General features: G+C 44.2%; 1 long non-coding RNA gene across 1 annotated transcript; it reads right to left on the bottom strand.

Moving 5' to 3' along the window:
• Positions 1-7,396: 7,396 nt before the first annotated feature.
• LOC138919671 (uncharacterized) lies at positions 7,397-10,296 on the bottom strand. The gene is made up of 2 exons (XR_011430096.1): positions 10,184-10,296; positions 7,397-7,918 (listed from the first exon to the last, which is right to left on the bottom strand). It is a non-coding gene; the product is annotated as an uncharacterized lncRNA (long non-coding RNA).
• Between the last annotated feature and the right edge of the window lie 4,251 nt (positions 10,297-14,547).

The raw sequence follows: 14,547 nt of genomic DNA, 5'->3' as shown, positions 1-14,547 counted from the left end.
AACTTAGAGTTCATCCAGGAAGGGGAGCCCACCTATTTTTTTCCATATATCAGATTTTCACTTTGACTCCCTCAGAGCTCCTCATTGCCAATACCCCTATATTGGTAACTACTCTCTAATTTTAAGGAGAGTCATCCATCGGGGCGGCTGAAGCAGAAGATGGTGGAAACATCTACCTGGGGAGAAGGAGGTACTTCAGGGAACGGCATGGCCCCCCCTAGGAGGACTGAGCAGGAGACTAGACTTTTGGCTAGTGACCATGCCCTAGCATTCAGAATCCACAAGGCAACAGCTACCCAGAAAAGATCTAGGTGGGAGTGACAAGGGAAACCCAATGATGCCTGCCCAAGATCCTCCTGTCACTTCTCACACACCCCTGAGACCAAGCCTGGCTTTGAAATCTCCCCATGGCTGTCCAGTCAACACCACGCCATGTCCATAGCTGAGGATAGCTAAGAAATAGCAGCAGAACCCTCCTTCTCAGCAAGCTGGGTGTCCAGAACAGAGGATGGGGCAGCCCAATCTGGTTTCTGCTTGCCCCGCACCTGGGGCCACTGCTCCTGCATGGACACCTGCAAATGTCCACATGTTCCATCGGATGAAACACTACTTAGGACCCACATGCTGAGTAATCAAAGGCTCAGAGTCCCCAGAATGAAATTATCCCGATGACACAAGTAGCATCTCTACAGAGCTTGGAGAATGTTTTGGTTGCACAATGTTTAAAACAAAAAATAGCAATTTATGCAGGGAGGGACAATGATGATCCAGAGATGGGTTGCACACCATCCCTGCTCTTGAAAAGCTCGCCATCTCGCGGGGTCCACCGGGGCTTCCTTCCCCTTAGGACCTCTTGGGTTAAAGCACTTATCCCAAGACCAGAAAAAAGTACATGAGAGAGAAATAAAATTTTTTTAAAGTACACAAATTGTTAGCATGTATTTAATGGGTTAAATAGCCAATAATCAGGTGAGGAATGTCAATCTCAAGGAACTGCACATTTTGTCTTGAAAATACTGGAGCTGTCAGAAACAATAAAAAATAGTCTTATCTATCTTCAAGAAAGAGGAAGCAGTTATGCATATTCTCAAGAACAAAGTGAAAGAGTTAATTCTCCATTACTTGTTTATATTAGATTAATCTTGAATCTGTATTGTGGATATAAATTACACTTCCTCCCATAAATTCAATTTTGCAGATAAAGATGTACTTCCCTTCCGATCTATTTTTAGTGGCTTTAAAACTGTCCCACATTTTGCTGACCACATATATATTATATGAACCCCTATCAGCTCCCTGAGGTGATAATTATCATTTGGGGAATCCCTCCTGAGGAATGAGTGAATATTCTAGTGGAAAGAACTCTGACTTAGACGCTAGGAGACTGAGAATTGATTCCAGCTCTGCCTTAACTAGATGTGAACTTACAGACAAATTACTTCACCTCTCCAGATCTGTGGAAAGTAAGGGAGCAAAATTAAATGATATCTTTCTAAGATTCCTTCCAGCTTTAAAATGCAATCTTTGTCCAACGCTCATGAACAAAAGTAGGATTCCTTTCCACATGAGAACACTGGATCTCCCGGGAGGAGTGGTAAGCGGACTTGGGATAGGAGGCTGAGCCAGAGACCCTGGAAGCAAGGACATAAAGAAGAGCCAGGGGTAACGGCTGCAGCCTCATTCCTAGGAAACTCCCTGGGTGGATTCCAGGTAAAAGGAGACGTTCCTGGTTTCATCCTGGAGCACACACTGAAGAGTGGTGCAGCGGGATTCTTTTGGGTTTGACATTGGGTAGACTCATTTATTGTCCTCTGATTCAGCCAGGAATACTTCCATCAGGAGAAGAGATACTTTAAAAGAAAAATGCAGCAAGAGTGAGAGTACCCTTGCGAGGAGTTCGATGAAGAATGATTCCTCTGGTGAGAAGGGCCCCGTCTTCCATCCCAGGAGCAATAGAGGCTGCTTGCGGGGTTCTTGAGCCCCTGTTGACCGAGAGGAGCAGCAAAGCTCAACCCCTTGGAAATGCCCATCTAGCAGCAGCAACAGAAGCAGCTGCAGCCAAAGAGGCTAACCAAGAAAATGTTCACAATTCTGAAGGGAACGTAGGAGCCCCCTGGATCCCAGGCACAGGGAAAGAGGAGCTTTCGGGAGGAGGGAAGAGGTGTCCAGAGAGCGCGTGTGGATGACTCACATGCAATGTTTATTCTCATTTCCCCTACGGTTAATGCTCATGATTCTCCTTCCCTGGGTTCCGAGGGCCTGGAAGAGAAGGGTTTACGTTAAAGACAATATCCCCTTCACCCACCCACCAGCAGGGCCTTGTCATCCTTTTTTGTTCATATTCCAGCCTGGTGGGAACATTCTGCCACCATCTAGGACTTGCTTCTGATTTGAACATCTGAGAGAGAACCTTTTCTCCCCATTTGAATGCTGGAGTCAAGGTGGCTAGAGCCCATTTTGTTTCTACAGCCCTTAAAAATACCAGGACTCATAGTCTTTCTATGCTTATGCTGCAAATCCATGTACTCAGTCAAAACGTAGAGGGAAAAGAGGAATTGCTTAACATTCACCGAAAACTTTGTGTTCACGTGGAACTTCAGAGTTCTTTCTAGCTGCCTCTCTCCTCCTGGCACCTCAGGATTACTGTATATGTTTATGATAACAACACTTCGAAGGAGGTAAGAATTTACACTCTCCATGCTTTTACACACATCACCCTCCTTAACCTTCATCACAACCAGGCGAGATACTGTTATCTGAGTTTTACAAATGTGGAAACTGAGGCTCTGGGAGATAAAGTGACTGACTGAAGCTGGGAACTGAAAACCGCAGCAGGTTCTTCTGATTCCAGGGCCTGTGGTCTCCTCTTAGCCCACAAGAGAAAGTGTCATGAGACTGGACCAGACACAGAGAGGAGGCACGTATGGTGTGCGTTATACAGCATCAGAATGTTCAAAGTTGGCGTGTAATGATTTGATATATGGACATACAGGCTCAAAGGAGAATGTTCTTTATATCTGAGCAAGCTTTATATATAAATTGTAAATTAGGGAGATATAGCACTGCTTCTTCAGAAATGCCCTTCCGGCCCAGCTGTCGACTGTCTTCTCATCTCGTGATTGCAGACTCCACTCTTCTGCGTTCTTCCCATCAGCTAGAGTCTGCCTCACTTCATCCTGGAGCCGGGGGGAGCCTGGAAAGGCCCTAACAGTAACACAGGCTGAGAAGGAAAAGAGAGAAGGATACAACAACACTGTTCCCAGAGGATTCTAACCCCAGCCCCGCAACCCGTGGCCGTGGTTGCCTGCACAGCATTCCAGGCCCCACCTGGTCTTCTGGTACTTGGTCCCATCAGAGGCCAGCTTTCCCCCATGGGGAAGAATCAGGAGACTTACCAAGCTAGGGTGTTCTTCTGAAGTGCTGGCTGTCTCTATGCCATCTGTGTGAATCAGGAACTTTCTAGAATCTATCTCATTATTGCTAACAGTAAAGTGTTCAGAAATTATTCAGAAGGACAAGTGCTTGTTTCTGGGACAGGAGAACAAGGGACAACCTGTAAGACTGTGTTCTCTCCAAGTGGGAAAGGAGAAACCATGATGAGAAACCAGAGGTGGGAGTCAGCAAGGAATCCCGACACTAGTGCCTGAGGCTAAGAGTAGGAGCAGTGTGTGTGTGTGTGTGTGTGTGTGTGTGTGTGTGTGTGTATGTGAGGGGGGAGGGGCTTCGAGGAACAGTGGTGATAAGGGCTTACAGGGAGATGACCAAGACTGAGAAATGCTCTGAGGTGAGGGATAGCTTTCAAATATTTCCCAAATGCTTGAAAATTCCAACCTGAGTGTTGCTCCCACCACCCCCTTCACACCTAACACCCCCCACCCCACAGCTCAGTGCTCCCCTCCAGGGAGAGGCGCCGGCAGGGTTACACACAGAATTCCACTCAACCGCCTGTTCAGACAGAGCTCCTCTAGTCTCTGCCAGTCTCCCTTGAAACCTGGCACATTCTGAAGTCCAGTTTCTTCATCAGAGAAATGGGAATGACAACACCAACTGCAAAGGACTATCGTGAAAAATGAATGAGTTAACATGTGAAAAACACAGTGCCAGGTACATTTTTATTTCTGAGCATTTACTGGGTGTCAGCCATGAGACAAGAGGAAACAAGCATGGAGTTGGGAGTGAGACAGTCTTTGGGTCAAAACCTAGTTCTAATGCTCAGTCACTATCTGGCAATGGGCAAGCCAGTTGACCTCTCTGGACCTCAGCCCCAACCTCCATTCTGCCTCTCCTCCCTTATTAACCTTGCCCCCAGCTCCAGTCCTAATCCACCTGCATAACCCCCGTCCCCTGCCCTTGTGGGATAGGGAGAGGCAACCAGCCAGGCCAAAGGACTCAGGTTCAGAACGGGACAAATGACATCAGCTCACCTAGCCAACGTGAAGCATATGACTTCTGTTTGATGGTTGGGAGAGAAAAGCTCCCTGGCTGGATGTGAACAAGGAAGCACGCAACCTTCTTATGCAGCTGGCAGCCATCTTGTGATCATGATGGAGGCCAGGCTGGGGTGATGCTGACTCTGAGGAGGGCAGACAAGCAGAGGGAACTAAACCAGGGAACACCGTTGAGCCACTGGATCCAGTCTCAGATGAGCCTACCCTCTCTGGACCTTTCAGTTACAGCAGCCAATCAGGCCCTGTTGTGCTTAAGCCAGTTTGCCTATGTTTTCTGTTGGTTGCAACAAAGATGCTCCTAATCAATATATCACCTTACACTGTGACGCTTTGCCAATTTGAGCCAGATTTATTGTCAAGTCTGTTATAGCAGACTATCCTCAGCTCACCTCAGGCCCATCTAAATCATCCCAGAGGAAAACTCAGAGTTCTAAGTCCTTCAAGGTACTCAAGTCTCTTTCTCCTAGTCTCTTTGTTGCCCAAGCACAAAAAGTGCGCCCCAGAGTCTAGAGATAGGAGTGGATCAGAGTCCATTTTCCACTAAGAACACTCCATTAAACCATGGGCATCACTATGCATAACAGACCCTTTGACCTCTCTGCTACTGTATTAGTTAGCTATTGCTGCATAACAAATTACCCCACACATAGCAACTTAAAAGAGCAAACATTTATTTCCAGAGAAATCTAGGCTACTTAACTGAGTGGTTCTGGCTGAGGGTTTCTCATGAGGTAGCAGTCAAGATGTCAGCCAGAGCCGCCATCATCTCAAGTCTTGCCTGAGGCTGGTGGATCTGCTTTCACTCAGGTAGTTATGAGCAGGACTCTGTTCCTTATTGACTGTTCATCTCCTTCACACATGGGCTTGGCTTCTCCATAGCTGCCCAAAGTGTGGCAACTGGCTTCCATAAGAGTGGATAATAAAAGAAAGAGAGGGAGAGAACTCCGAAGTCCAAGACAGAAACCAGTCTTTTATAACCTACCTTGGAAGTAACATATTATCACTCCTGACACCTTCTATTTAGTCACACAGACCAACTCTGGCACAATGCAGGAGACAGTTACATTGTATGAATACCAAGTGTGAATATCAGGAAGTGGGGCTTGTTGGGGGCCATCTTGAAGGCTGGTTACCTTAGCTCCCATGGGGCTTCCTGGCCCTCACTCTCTTGGTTCCAACCATCTTGACCAGTTTCTCTTCTCTCTCCTCTTCACTATCTCCTCCCCTCAAACAGTGAACTCTTCCCCTGAATCCTTGTCTTCTGTCCATTTCTACAGCATCCCGCCTACCCAAACAGGCAACTCCAGAAGCAGATCTCTCTCTAAGAGGAACTGTTTGTAAGTTTTTTAAGAAATGGCAAGTTTTTCATCCTGTTTTGTTGTCTGTCTATGTATTTATATATCTATGTATCTATTGGCCCACGAAAATAAAAGGAAAACTTTAACAGTAAAGCAGGGACCATTCCTTAAATTTTTCTCCCAATTTTTTCCCCACTCTCTACTCAAGATCACAGCGCCCTTTTCCTGTGAGAACTATTTATTCCTTGGAAGCTAGTGCGTCTACTTGCCCCGTGTGCATTTCCCCCTTGTGTTTCCCATGCCTCTTTCTATCCAACGTACATGGAAAGACAGCCTGGCTCTTAAATCGGCTGAGTCTAGGGAGGGAAACCAGGGAGTAACGCCCCATATTTAACGGGTAGAGACATCCTGAGCTTCATTCTTACAAACATAAATGGAGGTGGCCAGGCAGAGCCAAATCATTTTTCCTGGACACTACTTCATGAAGATGTTGCCAGGATTAAATGAAACAACACATGTGAAGCACTTGGAATGGCATCCGGCACCAACGAAGTGCTCCATAGCTGTCAACTGTTGTTCTTGGATAAATGAAGCTGATGTCCATAAGCTTCGGTTATGAACAATTATTGTACCAGTGCCATCAACAAACTTAGATAGCTATAAGATTTCATTTTCCTCTCACTACCTAAAATGACCAATGTCTTAATGTAGATTTTCCAAGGAATACCTCTGTTTTTTAAAACCACAAAAATCCCTATGTTAAGAGGAAAAAATATCTAGTAGAAGATCATTGATCCTGAATGCCCAAGACCTAATTTTCATGGATGCATATATTTAGCCAAGATTAGTGAACATCTACTGGGTACCAGGCACCACTCCAGGGACCAGGCTTACAGGGAACACAGACATTTAAATCCCTGCCCTGATGGAGCTCATTTTCTAGTAGGTACAGACTGGCAGTAAAAGCATAAATACATACTAGGCTAAGAAGAAAAATAAAGCAGTGAAGCAGTGACAAGATGACATACTGTAGTAGACTAAGGAGCCACAGCAGGCCTTTCTGATATCTATGCCTATGTCAACTTTATTTCTAGAATTTAGACCTAAGGGCTTCAAAAAGCACAATAATTGAAAAAAGATGTTTTACCAAGTAAAGAATGGCACATAATATAGGACATAAAGAATGGTAAGAAATAGAGGAATTAAAAAGGGTATGTCTTAGAAAACTATATAATATACACATATCATTTGAATCCACCAAAGAGTGTATTAAAAATCTGTCATCATCCTGCATCCACTGGATACATCTGGTTTTACCATAAAACAAAGATAACAGGTTAAAAAGAAAACCCAAAATATTTAGTGATGGAAACAAAATGAATATATGTCATTTTTCAATTCTTTCCTGGAATATTGGGGTATTCAACGCACACTCGCTTCCTTAAAAATAGTTCAAACAAAAAAGAATCAAAATGAAAAATAGATGAAATTTTTCTTCACTGAGAAATCCTTGTTGACAGCACGTGGAGGAATGGCGAGTCCGCTCATCCTCAGAGGGCGTGGTTATGACAACCATAGATGGAAGGGGAAGTGGAGGCAACAGCTTTTTTGCAAAGAACTATTCGTATCATTGGTTGACCCTTGCTATTCTTTTCTTTCCATTTCTCTCCCGGCCTCTCTATCTGATGAGCCTGCTGCACAGTGGTCAATGACCATTGTTCTTGGAGATTTGTGAGCTTTTCTCAAGATTAAATGTCCTCTCGTGGAGGCATTTTTATTTACTTATTTTTATTTTATTGAGGTCATGAGTTTATAACATTGTGAAATTTCAGTTGTACATTATTATTTGTCAGTCACCATATATATGTGCCCTTTCACCCCTTTTGTGCACCCTCAATCCCCTTCCCCCTGGTAACCACTAAAATATTCTCTTTGTGAATGTGTATATCCTCCACATATGAGTGAAATCATACAGTGTTTGCTTTCTCTGTCTGGCTTATTTCGCTTAACATAATACCCTCAAGGTCCATCCATGATGTTACAAATGGGATGATTTTGTCTTTTTTATGGCTGAGTAGTATTCCATTGTGTATATACAGCATATCTTCTTTATCCATTCATCAGTCGATGGGCACTTGGGTTGCTTCCACGTCTTGGCAGTTGTCAATAATGCTGCAACGAACACAGAGGTGCATGAGTCTCTTTCAATTGTTCATTTCAAGTTCTTTGGATAAATACCCAGTTGTGGGATAGCTGTCTCATATGGTATTTCTATTTTTAATTTTTTAAGAAATCTCCATACTGCTTTCCATAGTGGCTGCACCAATTTGCACTCCCACCAGCAGTGTATGAGGGTTTTCTTTTCTCCACATCCTCTCCAATATTTGTTATTTTTTGTCTTGGTAATTATAGCCATTCTAATGAGTGTATGGTGATATCTCATCATAGTTTTGATTTGTATTTCCCTGGTGATCAGTGATGTTGAACATCTTTTCATGTTCTTGTTGACCATCTGTATATCTTCTTTTGGAAAATGTCTGTTCATATCCTCTGCCCATTTTTTGATTGGGTTGTTTGGTTTTTTGTTGTTGAGTTCTATGAGTTCTTTATATATTTTGGATATTAACCCCTTGTCAGATGTATGATTTGCAAATATTTTATTTCATGGAGGCATTTTTCAGCTGCCTATACGAGCAGCTCCCCAATGAGTTATCATGAGGTGACCACATACCTTGTGCCTCAGCAAACTGTTCTTGGTATTGATATTTAAAAACACAAATGGATGGGAACTTTAAATATCCATCATTTGGAACTTTTCTGTGTTTAGACATCTACATAAGCAATCAGCCATAATGACATTTCTGTCATGTTTTATGATTAACGAAGCCCTCTCCTATGCTTTAACTCATTTACTCTCAGCCTTGTGAAAAGATGGGGGTTGGAATTGCTAGCTGATCACCAAGCCACTTCCTTTTGTACCTGGACAAATTGCTAGACTACAATTCCCAGCATCCCTTGCACTTAGGTGCGACCATGGACTGAGCCACTTCCTGGTGCGTAAAAACTTCCCACAAGAGTTCTTCCACACTCTTTCTCCTTCCACAGCAAACCTGTGGAGATGCAGGAGCCACATGATGGAGCTTGGGTCTCTAAATTTCTACATGGAGTGGAGTTATCTGAAGATTAGAAAGACTCATTTTGGGGAAAAATGTCTATTGCATTATACCACTGATATGTGGGAGGTTTCTATTACAGTAGCCAGTGTTACCTTAATAATGCATGTTTCTCCAGTGTTTTATTATTATCACAATAGCCCCATGTATTTGATCTCATGTGAGAAAGCTGGGAGCAAGTATTATTTTTGTTACCCCCCCCCCCTTTTCAAATTGGGCAAACTAAGGCTCAGAGAGGCTAAATAACCTACCCAAGATCACAGAGCTGTTGAGAGATGGAGTTAGGTATCTGATTTAAGTCTCGTCAGACCCAAACCCTGTGGTCTTTCCACTAACCCACCATAATGTCACAAGATTTTTAGCAGTTACATTGATCCTAACCTTCCAGGTCATTCTGTAGGTCCTGTGTTGAGGGACATTCTTTATCAGCCTGCATTTGCTGCTAGTATTTTTAAGGGTCTGAATTGAAGAGTCAAACCTTGTGTGCAATCACATGCTCACCACCCACAGGGCTGCATAAATCCCACTGGTCTTTGATAAGATACCATCTGTCTTCTGGCTAGGCAGTTTCCTGGACTTTGTTTTTCTAAAGTCCGATAGAAACAAGCTAACCCTTTCAGTCTCCTCCACTTTAAAAGCAAATGCTTGCATCCTTTAAATAATCGTTGAATTAATATTCGATGCCCACTAGGTGCAAAGCACTGTCTATGATGCTGTGAGGGATTTAAAAATAAATAAACACAACACAATGGCTAACAGGGTAGACTCTGTAATAAGTGCCTGAATTTAAATTCTGGTTCCACTACTTCCCAGCTGTGTGACCTTGGACAAGTTACTTAACTTCTCTGTGCCTATGTTTCCTGACCTGTGGAATGGGAATAACATCATAGCTAGTTATGAAGAAGCTGTGAGCAGTAAATGAAACAATGTGTATAAAGCACTTAGAAGGGCACCTGGCACCAAGTCAGTACTCAATAGTTGTGAACAGTTCTTCTCAGATAAATGAAGTAGATGTACTTGAGCCTTGGCAGTGAACAATTATTACGTCAGTGCCATCCACAAACTTAGATAGTTATGAGATCCCGCTTTTCTTACTATCTAAAATTACCCGTATCTTGGTGCAGCTTTTCTGAAACCATAAAAATCTCTTCCCATCATATACCGATGATTTTCCACTCTCAAATCTTTTCTGTAATCAGGCACTAAGGGAAGGAAAACACACACACCTTTTTTTCTGAGCCACGCAGCACGCTAAGTACTTTACCTCTGGGTCTCTGGTTTTGTTTTGTCACGGCTAATCCTCTCAACAACTCAATTTCCCATTTGCAGATGAAGCCCCCTTGACTCCAGTGAAGACAGTCTGTAAATATCAGACCCGGGATTCAAAACCCTGTCTGTCCACCTCCAGAGCCTGAGCTCCTAACCCTGAAATTAATCCCCTTGCTGACCAGCTCTGTGATTCTCAGCTAGTCTGATTAAAGCCCCAGAATTTCACAGCCTTCTAAGAATACAGCCAAGAAAGAAAAGATAGCATTGTTTTAACCTGCCTCTGAATCCAGGAAATGATGGCCCCCGATATTAACAAGGCAGCTTCTCTCCTAAGTGCAGAGGATCCTTGAAAGGCTATTTTAATCACGGGTGTCATATTTTATGATTGTGTCTGTTTATATTTAGTACACTTGTTATCCTTGATGTTTTTGCCCCGAGGACATCCAACTGAACAAAACTGCATACATCTTTGTGGATTACCCTTTCTGCATCCATAAGTTATCTGCCCTTTTAAAATAATTTGCACTAAAACACCAAGTGTTTTTTCTAATGGGAATAGACAGCTAGTGTTTTTTGATGCAAATGACTTCTCCCCACTTTCTCCCCAGCCCAGAGCGAAATCTGCAGCAGCAACGGCAGGGGCTCGGTGCTTCCAGAAGCAATTGAAGTGCAGGAGCTGGGAGCTGCTGTGTGACTTAGAGCCCCCTGCTTGATGTTAGGGAAGGCTAAATGGGACGTGGGAAAAAGATGCGGCGTGATGAGCAGAGGCGTTTTAAGGGCACTTATTCCAGCATTCACCTCTCTTGTTTTTAGGAAGCCGGCTTGCATTCAGGTAGTTTTCTGTTTGTATGTAAAGATTAAACTGTTAAATAAAATCATAAGCCTAATCTATTGTATCACAGGGTTTCATTTTCCCCGGAGGCAATTTGTGGTGCTTTTTTGTAAACGTTGATAGTATTTCTGGACTTTATCCGTGGTAAAACTCAAGAATTCAACTTAGCTTATACTTTATTCTGACACTTAAACGTATGAAGTTATGAGTTTCTAAGTGTGTATCTAGCTTTATTTAGCTATTTTTACCTGGATAAAGAAGCCAAATCTCGCTTCAATATAATAATATTTAAGTAGAAAAAGGGAAATAAGCAATGCACCCAGAAAGAAAACTTGAATGTTGCCACCCCTTGGCTACAAATAAATATATTTCTCACTATAGCCCTTTTTTACATATAACTGACTTTGGAAGAAAAATATATAGAAAAAAAGACTATCGTGAGACTAATGAGATGTTTAGAAATGGGCTGTGCCGGCAAAAGGCAGCCCACAGAAAGAATTAGGCATGGCCTAAGTTGTTGTTCGGATTATAATGAATAACTACAGTTTGTTCCTAAGCAGTAATTGCTTCAGCGACACTTCCAGCAAGGGTCCGGCCAGAACACCCGAGTACAGCGGGCTGCCTGCCCGTTAGCTGTTGGACAGCACAGTTCCTCTGTGGTGGGAATGGAGACCAGTTACCCTGGGAACCCTGACTGTTAAATCATTTGCAAACCATTAAATGATCTGCACGCTGGGGGAGGAAGGAGTCCCCAAGCAACGTTCTCATGCATTCCACGCCCCAGCCTCCCATGCGTTCCGCGCTGTCCTGTGTCCACCCTGGGACTCTTCAGCTTCTGGAGAGCGCTGTAACCTGGGCTTGCAAGACACAGACCCGTCACCGTGGCAGCTGCTGCTCCCTCGACATCTCCCCTCAGTCATTCTGGGTGCCTACGAGCCATCTTCCTGGGACTCCTGAATCTGCACCCTTGGCTCCTAAGCCATCCCCTCTCATTTAGTGTTTCTCAAGGTGTGATCTGCTGGGTTCCCACACCCCGATGACAAGGGTGAATGCTTAAAATGCAGACTCCCAAATCCAGCCCCAGACCTATTGCCTCAATCTTAATAGGTCCTGGAAAAACGCGCTTCACAGTCACCTTCCTGCCTCCTCCTGATTCTAATGCATGTTCAAGGTTGAGAACTACTCTACTAATGAGATGACTCATTTCCCTTTCTAGCTCAGACTTCTCCCGCTCTTGCTTTTTCTCCTTCAGCATCTCTTTTTTGATAACTCGCAAGAATTCCCAAAAAGAACAAGAAGATCTAATAGTCTTCCATCTGCCCCTAAAAGCCTCCTTTCTGTTCAGGGTCACTCCCTAAACTCTTTCCCAGGAGCACACCCAAGGTCATTTTAATTCTCCCCTCCCCCACCACTTTAAAAGCAAATGCTTGCATCCTTTAAATAATCATTCTCCTGTCTCCCTGGCCTCTCTTTTAGACCCTTAGGCATGATGACGGTCAGAGGACAAACCCAGGATTTCTCCACGCTTTCAGGAGGCCAGGGCCCTGGGATCAGCCAGCACAGCTTCCTACCAGGAGACAGTGCCTGCTTCCCCTTCCTACCCACACCACCGCCACATCATGCTTCAGGCAGCAGGCCTCAGCTCTCTCTCTGGGCCATTCCAGGGTATAGCCCCAAAAGGAGCAATGGGGTTTGTGTTAGGGCCAGCACATGAGAAGGCCAAACGCGTGATTGTCCAACCTGCTATCAACCCCCATATGTGACCCTGTGTGCAGTCACACGTGGATTGCAGTGTAAGAATGTTCTATTGCTGGCAATGAAAGTCACGCTCTTGTGGATTCTTGGAGACAGCTGAAGTGGCATGGACATATGCCTTCTCTGGACTGTGTCCCAGAGAAGGTCCTATCTGTGGGTCATGAAGAGGGAAGACCTGGCTGGATGGATCTTCTCAAACTCTTCCAAAACCCCTTGGGTGAAGGGAGCATTATAAGTTCAAAGGATGGCCATCAACTTATTTTCAAAAACTTTCAGCATGTACATGAGTTATGCATATTCAGATTAAGATTGTTCTCACTTTTCTCTTTGTTCCCAGGGCTAAGACGCCACTGGCTTTATGAACTGGAGTCAGAGGAAGGAGCCGTCTGCATTTTGGCACGTAAGGGAGCCCTCGGTGCATTCCATTTTGTTTCTGGAATTGCGATATCCACCACCCCAGAGAGAGATTTCTTTTCCTTTATGGAATAGAATCCTTACTATTTTTCATCCCAGTCCCATGAGATAAAAAAAGAACACGGACTAAAAGGTTGAGGGTCTGAAATTTGACCTTACATTCTATTTGGGACAAGATGAATTATGTAGGAGAGATTTTACGGTGCTGTTTCTGACCCAAATAGCAAATGAATCTCCTCCTTTCTTGCTCCCACTGCTTAAGCCAAAAACAGCTGTGCGCAGCATATGGAAGAGTGGTTCCGACCTTGTTTTATCCTATTCGATTCCCACTGGTTCTTATGTTTTCCATAAATGATTGAAGAAAAGTTCTCAGTTGGAAATAGCAATAAAATCCTCCATAAATTCTTGGTTAGCACCAGCTTCAGGCAGCCCATTGGATTCCAACTCTGCACAGTCCTGGGATTCGTGATGGCTGGCTGGCCGAGACCGAGACAGAGCCTGGATCCTTCAAGGAGAAAGCCCCGTGGCCAGCGTCTTCTCCTTGGCCTCCTCTGGCAACCACAGAATATCTAGTTTCTCTTTTAGCCACGGTCCCTGTCATGGTCCCTCTCAATTCCTCTTTGTCTCTGGACCTCCATTTCTCCATTCATTCAATGAGGAAAGTAACAGTATCTGCCTCTAAACACTGATGACAGCACCAAGCACATAGTACAGAGTCATTTTATTATTATTAATCATTCACTTAATGTATAATAGTGAAAGTAATGAACTTTCATTGAGAGACTGTGATAGGCATTTTACCTGTTTGGGTTGTTTAGTCCTTAAAACAGCCCTATGAGGTAGGTGTTATAATCCTATTCTATGGAAGAGAAAAAAATTGAAGTTTTGCAAGTTTAAGTAATGGACCCAGGGACTCTCCACTTATCAATGGTGAGGCAGGGGCTGTGCTTACCAGAACCTGTGCGCTTTCCAACATTCAGCAAGACCCAGTATCGTGAGCCTACTGTGCTCCCTGGATGCTGGGGATTCAGGAGGGATGGGAAAGAGCAGGGCTGACTCTCACAGACTGACCGTGCCACCTGCCGTAACTCCCGAATCCTTGAATGGCTGGTGATAAAGTTGGTGGACAGGTGTGATGAGAGCCTTGCTCAGCTGCCCATCCCTCCCTTTGAAGGCAGTTTCCTGGTCCCCTGCTTACGGGAAGGCGGCCTGCCTCTTGGTCTCTTGGTCGCAGCTTGAATTCTCTCCCTCTCCCCTCGCAGACGGTATTGTAACACTCAGCTTCATTTCTATCCCTTGGTAAAATGAGCGCTCTACCCAGACCAATTGTCTATCAAATTGGCTGGGAAAATTCATAT

The sequence above is a fragment of the Equus caballus genome, chromosome 20, assembly GCF_041296265.1.
Source record: "Equus caballus isolate H_3958 breed thoroughbred chromosome 20, TB-T2T, whole genome shotgun sequence".
Taxonomy (NCBI): Eukaryota; Metazoa; Chordata; class Mammalia; order Perissodactyla; family Equidae; genus Equus; species Equus caballus.
This window is presented reverse-complemented; position numbering and strand designations above follow the sequence as displayed.